Raw genomic sequence first — 7,367 nt, forward strand, 5'->3', positions numbered from 1 at the left:
GAAATGAATTCATTTTATATAGTCTTTTAAAATGGCTTTTGTCTGTAACTTTATATTTTGTCCTCAGAGGCAAAGTCCATGATCAATGTCTACAACATGTTCATTTCTTTAGGATGGGAAATGCAAGAGATTTAGAGAGATGTAGAAACCAAGAGAATTGGCAATCAAGTAACTCAGTTTCTTGTCATTTTCATTAAAAGGGGCAAAAGACCTTGGATGTTCATGAGACAGTGAAATTAATGGTGCATCCTAATTAAGTGAATGCTCATCCTCTTTTCTTGATTGCAGTGCCCTACAAAATACAAGGAGAAAATGATCAAATTGTTCCATTCCAGTCTCTCCATGAAAATAAACATCCCCCCTCCTTGTCCGTCTTTGTCTTGTGGTCTCATGCAGTCAGGGAGTTGGGGGTAAATAAGATGGAAAACCACCAACATGTTTCCCCCACCATGGAGCTGATAGTCGGAGACATTGCTCTGAAATGGGTTGGGCTCCGAATTCCGTTAGTTACGCATTTGAAGACATAATCAGTCGTACAAAAACGCATGCGGCCATATCACAGCTACTCAACCAAAGCTTCCAGAATGCTTCTCTTACCCCAGCCTTTTATGGGATCAAAGGGTGTAACGGGAACCCCCCCCCCAGACTTTGGATTTCCCATTTTGAATCTTCTGCTTAGCCTGTGACTTTTGGGAAATGAATTAAGTTCTTTGAGGCTGTTATTTCATGAATGAAATGTTTATAACCCAATGATGCACTTGGTATTAAGAAAATCCATTTAAAGAAGCAGGCCTATAATAGCCTCTTAAAGATTCTATGCATCTTTCTCCTTAATAATTAGAAATTTGTATTCATGAACAAATTGGGCTTTGAATAAATGTGGATTTTGTTTTCCATCCTTAGGACATAAAATGACCAATATAAATTCCCCATATGTGTTCCATCTTTTGCAGTATTTCAGATGCATGCAAAATTTTAATTTTACAAGAGCACATTATAGGATTTATAAACATATTTAGATTGTATTCTTGTTTTTTTACAATCCAGGTAGTAATGATAACTGCCAATGGATGGTAATGTTGATATTTGTCTTTTAGGCTTTCCATTAAAAAAAATAGCTTGCATGTCATACTCAATTATTGATGTATCTGAAAGAATGAGGAAGACTGATATGGCTTCAACCACTCCAGAAAATTGAACACTCCCAAATGGTTGAAGTTATACAGCTTTTCTCCTAATGATGGAAGCCATTTTTTAATGGAACGTGGATTTTTTTTTGCAGGTTTTCATCACTCTGCAGTGTCTTCATCTCTGCATTTATTTCATAATGTGTGTGGTTTCAGACACAAGTCAGAGTTTAATTAATCATCTTACTTTGAATGTTGATTCATTTAGAGATTTTAATGGATTACTACGTATGAAATACATTAGATGTTATGCTTACACTTAAAAGAACAAGGAACCAGGGTAATGCAAAGTGTGCTAAAATACCAACCACAGATGTGCACTGAGGTAATCCAGGAGAGGATCTGTTCCATGTAAAATTAAACTGTGTAGTTTCTGAGAAAGTTCTGAGTACCAACCAGATTTGTACCTAAGGTAAGAGCCAGCCAGGGGATATAAAGCCCATGGCTCCATTTTGAAGTCCATCAAATGGAACCATCTGATGCTCACATACTTAAATCTATAACAATAAAAGGGTAATATGCTAATTAGACCAGATGTCCTTCCGGACGTCCTTCCTTCTGGAAAAAGCCATAGCAGGTGGGGGCCGTGGCAGAGGTCCCCAGTGGCGGCAGTGGCAGGTGGGGGCCAGGGCCAAGGCCCTTGCACGAATTTCGTGCATCAGGCCTCTAGTTATCTAATAAACGTTCAGTATTATAAACTGTTTTAAGCCTACGAAACCATAGGACGCAAAATTATTTTCTTATCCTGTATCTTATTTTTTTCTCTCCAAGTATTTTAAAGAACAGCAACCTCCCATTTATGTGATATAACATTTTAACAAATCTGATCATATGTTTTGTAATCTACATCATCAAACAATTGCATTTTTTGAATAGCAAATTAGGCAAATAGGTTTAGGCAACACATTGAGGTCTTATATGAAAAGTATGTTCTCTATGTTACACTGTTTGGTTGTATTTGTAGTGGGTGTAATTTAGGATATTTATCCTTCTTATGCTGATCTCAGATCCTACAGCTAGACACAGTCTCCATAAAACACAGACATATACAGAAATCATCCTTTGGTAAAATGAGATGACTGAAGAAAAATTTTTGCATTGTGACACCATTAGGGCTGGAATATAGCCTAAGGAGAGAAAGAAAAAAAAAGTTATACAAAAATGTCCTTACTGAATGTCCCCCTCCCCAATTTTTTCTTAATGTATTTTTATTGATTTCAGAGAGGAAGGGAGAGGGGAAGAGAGAGAAATAGAAACATCAATGATGAGAGATAATCATTGATAGACTGCCTCCTGCATACCCCACACTGGAGATTGAGCCCACAACCTGGGCATATTCCCTGACCAGGAATCCCAGGAATCAAACTGTGACCTCCTGGTTCATAGGTCGATGCTCAACTACTGAGATAAGCAGGCAGGCCTGGCACCCCCCTCCCCCAATTTGGATAATAATAATGATGGTAGATATTTGCACGCATGCATGGTTACCTTGCTGTTGTAATATGCCACTTAGCTATCTCCTGGGATTTTATATTACTGATTTCTAGAACATTGATTATCTGAAATGAAGTCTATTCTAATCAATGGTGTTTTAATATCCAATATTTCCTATGAGGTTAAGGCCATCTTGTTTGCATTAGGTATAAATTCATTGTTCCTATCCAAAAATGGTCAGCTGGCACTTGAAAACCAAGTTCATTCCATTTGCAAGACTTGTTCTTCTGCACTTGGTGCCTCATATGTAAGCACTAGCAAGAGCCATTGGGCTCTTCCCACTGGCACACCAACCCAGCTCTTCACATGACGGGTGTGCACAGGCCGGAGTGCTAAGACTCATGGAAACCAGAGAGCCTTATGAATTACAGGCCTCATCACCACATGCAAGTCACTGTTTTGGAGGCTACAGATTTGTAGAAGAACTTGAATCAAGATGCACACACGCCCAGCAGGTGTGGCCCAGTGATTGAGCATTGACCTATGAACCAGGAGGTCACAGTTCCATTCCCAGTCAGGGCACATGCCTGGGTTTTGGGCTCTATTCCCCAGTAGGGGGCGTGCCAGAGGCAGCCAATCAATTATTCTCTCTCATCATTGATGTTTCTCTCTCCCTCGCCTTTCCTCTCTGAAATCAATAAAAATATATTTAAAAATAAATGAATAAATGAAAAAGAGGCACACATTAATAGGATGTTGCTATAGCTTAAACTTACTTGGATATATGTAAATATCCAAGTAAGTTTAAGCTATAGCAACATTATATATATATATCTCCAGAAGTGAATGTATACACACACTTTGAATAATTATAAAGGCAGTGTTTATTAAAATACATTTCATTTTCTAAAATTGACCTGTCAGCTGTTAAAGTGTGTGTATACATTTTTGGGGGACACTGTATAGATTCTCATTTCTGGAACTGCAAGAATATTACATTTTAGAACATGGCCAAGGTGCACCAAAAGCACAGACATAGGCTACTACCAGACACGATTTATTTTCAGAAAACAATGAGAATTCGTAAGAAATAAGGGAGACCTTTCACTATCCCTCTAGTGAGTAAACAAGGACCCGCTGGACCTGTGTTTCGGTTTTGAATGTAGGAAAGGAAGGGCCTTAACACCCCCATGTCGCCTCTTGAAAGCTCCTGACTCCAATCCCCCTTCCAAAGGCGAGCTCCGGATTTACAATCGCAGAGCAGATGAATGAATGAAGTGGGGGATGGGGCGGCGAGAGGCCACGCTGTTGCCTATTCAGCCGCAGAAAATAAGACGACTTACCAAGAACGCTTCCATCCCGGCCAAATGTTGAATCCCTGTATCATTCGCTGCCTCAGTCTGTGCGAGAAATCAATTTCCACTCAACCTTCCCCTCCTCTCGCGGGGTCCAGAGGAAGACAGAGCGGAGGGCAAAAGACTCCCGAGGTGCTCTTTATGCCCATCCTGGCTCCCAGGGTGAGCCCAGGGAGGGAGAGAGGGATGGTCCTCCAGGAGGGTCCGGGGTGGCCAGCGGGGCCCATTTCACAGCCCAAACACAAACCCCCCAACCGGGAGGATCAGCACCAGCCCCTCAGTCCCACAAGCAATGCCGTAAGGGACATAGGTTTCAAAGAGGAAAGGAAAGGAAGGTCCCGAATAGAGAGGGAGAAGGAGAGAGACACTTGGGATTTGGGTTTGGAGAAGGGATGGGGCCGTGGGGAGGGGAGAGAGCAGGAATCAGGATCTTACCCGACCAAGCAGGCAGGTGATCGTTCCTGCGGGGGGAAGGGGGGGAGCGGGGGATGCGAAAATGGCAAAAGAATGCGTCCTGCCGCCCAGCCGTTCCCAGCGCGCTCTCTCCCGGTGACCGTGCGGGAATCGGAGGGGGCGCAGGAGACTCACCTCGCCGCCTGCCACCTGCTCCGCGGGGACGGGCCCCAGAACCTCCAAAGCTCTCGCTTCTCAATCAATCTGGTGCTGAGGTTTCAGATGTGAGTCAATGGCTCTGAGTCTCGGGCTGCAGGATTCGCCGTGAAATCAGGACCTTGGAGAGCTCCCGCCGCTGCCGCAGCCGCCAGCGCTGCAGCCCCTGCGTTTCTATCCACCGAGCGGGGTCCCCTTGCCTGAGCCTTGGGCGCAGCGCCCCCGACTGCACTCGGCCTCATCGGCATCTTCAGCCATTCGACACCCCCTCCCCCCAAATGCTGAGGATCTGGTCATGCTAAAGTGATCACAGTGGCTCATGTGGGGGGGACAGGGAGGAGGGGGAGAGCGGCCGTGCTGGGCTTCTATATACTATGCTTCCCACAGTTGCTGGGTCTGGGAGGGTTCAAGGGAAATCCTAGGGAAATGTGCTGGTGGAAGACGATTAATCGTAATCATGAGGCTCCCAACGCAGGTAACTCTTAGAGCCCTGAGAGAGGGGAGCTCAGAGCAGGATTTCGGAGGCAGTGCCCTCTCGCATTCTCATTGGATCCTTCCCAGCAGCCTCAGTCACTCTTGCTGCTCTCTCTACCCGGATGCCTACAGCCTCGCTCACTAGTTCTCTCTCTAGCTCCTTGTCTTCAGCACAGCTTTTGACTCCTCTTTTGCAGATTTCCCTGTATTCCAGCTCCTGTTCTCTGGGGTTACAGGACTTGTGTTTTTCTCCACTCTGTGGGGAGGTGGAGTCTGTGAATTTTCATTTTGGCTGCCTAAAGATCATCCCATTAGAAGCCCCTTTCCACCACCACCGCTCCCCCCACCCCCAAACTAAAAGGCACCTCCTCCACATTTTGCTCCCCTTCCTTGGGGGTTCTTGGCTCTCCGGGTAACGGGTTTTGACTTGGTTACATGCCACCGGGAAGCGCTGATTATTTCAAAGTTCCACCAGCCTGCAGCTCGTCACCGTACCTTGCTTCGGGAGATCATGGAATGTCTGTGTGAATTCTGGAGATATTTGTTCTCCCTGTCATCGTGCTTCCGGCGATTTCCTTTGGTAAGTCCTCCTCTTTACGCATTATTAGAGACCCACTGCTGCTGTTATTTTTAATAAGCCATGTTTGTGCAAAAAAGTGCCATCATGAAACGCATTTCTGTGACTTTCAGAACTCAGAGATGTATGTGACCGTGTTTCCTTACTGTGTTAGTTGCTGCTGTGCTAAGATACAGCCCATGTAGCGAACCACCCCATCATCTTCTGCACTCTGTATTTATTTCGGCCCTCCCTCATTTATATTACAGGCTGTAGGAAACCTTATCCATCCCTCTCCACCTCCCATCAAGGCTCCAGGGCACACATTCTCATAACATTTTGGAAGGTTACATTTTATGCGTATCTAAGAGTGAGCCTAAGAGAGACCTGACAGTCGCAAGGTCTGGGAGAGATCGCTGGTCCCCAGTCATCAGAGGGTTGTTCATGTCAGTATGTGTTCATTGCAGCCAGTTACCTGACTGGGGGGTGGGGGCGGGGGGGAGGACAGTGCAAAGTGTGTGTCTGTGGGGTTTGCAGGGCACTGAAGCCCCTGCATGGGAAGGAGTGTGGGTTTTCAGTGCCTCATTGGTGTGTTCCTCACAACATCCCACATCATACATGGACACGTTATTTCGGGCACTGTCCTCCCATCCGGCCGTCCTACTGGGAGGCACCTTTCCGATTCTGTGAATGCAGCCGGGGGATGGCTCATTGGACCCGGAGTGCTCATTTCAGAGGGAGCGCGCTGTGCAAAGACCGCGTTGATGATCTTGGTTCTAAGACATTGAAAATCAGGGACAGACTTTACATGAAAAATGTAATTGCCTCCCTCCACACTTGTGCCACCCCCAGGCTCATTTTTAAAATAAGTATGTTCATATGTCAGAGTGTGTTTTTCTTTCCTTTTCTTTTGTGGGCTTAGCTGACAGTTCTGACTGTCATTAAATACCACCCCTGCATGCATCAGTACTTGCTGATGAACACTGAGGTTTAGGGGCTTTCTCTGACCCCCCCCCCCCATAAGAACAAGTTTCTGCAACATTTCTCTTCATTGGGGTGGATGGAGCTGAAAGCCTATTATTCAAGATTTTTTCCCCTTTCTTTCCTTCTTCCTTTTCCTATTAAAAAAAAAATTCTCAGAAAAAACTATTCCCCTCTCACCGCGACAACCCAAGTCATGCTTTTTTAATGCCAAAGCCGTTTTAGCCCCCACACGTAAGTGCTCCAGCTGCAGCCCAGCCCATCCCCCAGGCTCCGGCTCCGAGGGCTTCCCCCCTGGGTTCCCCCAGCGAGCGGGGCTGGGACTGGTCCGCACCCCGAGGCGCCCCCACCCACCCCTAGTTTCCACCTAGTCTCTCTCCGGGTCTGGTTGCCCCGCCTGACAAGTGCCAGGGGCGTCTGTGACTTCAGTTGGAGAAACCAGGGTTGAGCCTAATTCACTACATCCAGCCTCCTTCTCGGAGCTCTGCTGATGCGCAGGGGGTGGCGGGAGGGGGCCCCCAACTTTCAGCGCAGCCAGACCTTCTCTTCTCCAGCTGGTCTCCTCCAGAAAGACTCAGGCGTCCGGGTTTAGGTGAGTGCTTTTGGCCAGATTGTAGCCTGACTCTCAGGCTTGGGGAGGGGGGGATGCGCATCTCAGAAGCTCCTGCAGCCTAAGACGCTTTATTTAACCAGACCAGCAACAGGCGACCCTGCCCGCAGGCTCTCCGCAGCTCCCGGAGTCGCCAGAGCCACCTGGGCTCGGGGAGCGCC

General features: G+C 46.4%; 1 protein-coding gene across 1 annotated transcript in view; it reads left to right on the forward strand.

Annotated features, from left to right (window-relative positions):
• Positions 1 to 3,977: 3,977 nt before the first annotated feature.
• The window catches only part of LOC102253790 (BMP/retinoic acid-inducible neural-specific protein 3), a gene marked incomplete at its 3' end in the record, with an annotated part of 88,088 nt that continues 84,698 nt past the window's right edge, over positions 3,978 to 7,367 (forward strand). Inside the window, exon 1 of the mRNA XM_014532451.1 lies at positions 3,978 to 5,639. The remainder of the gene's footprint in view (positions 5,640 to 7,367) is intronic.

This window comes from Myotis brandtii, unplaced genomic scaffold (assembly GCF_000412655.1).
Source record: "Myotis brandtii unplaced genomic scaffold, ASM41265v1 scaffold895, whole genome shotgun sequence".
Taxonomy (NCBI): domain Eukaryota; kingdom Metazoa; phylum Chordata; class Mammalia; order Chiroptera; family Vespertilionidae; genus Myotis; species Myotis brandtii.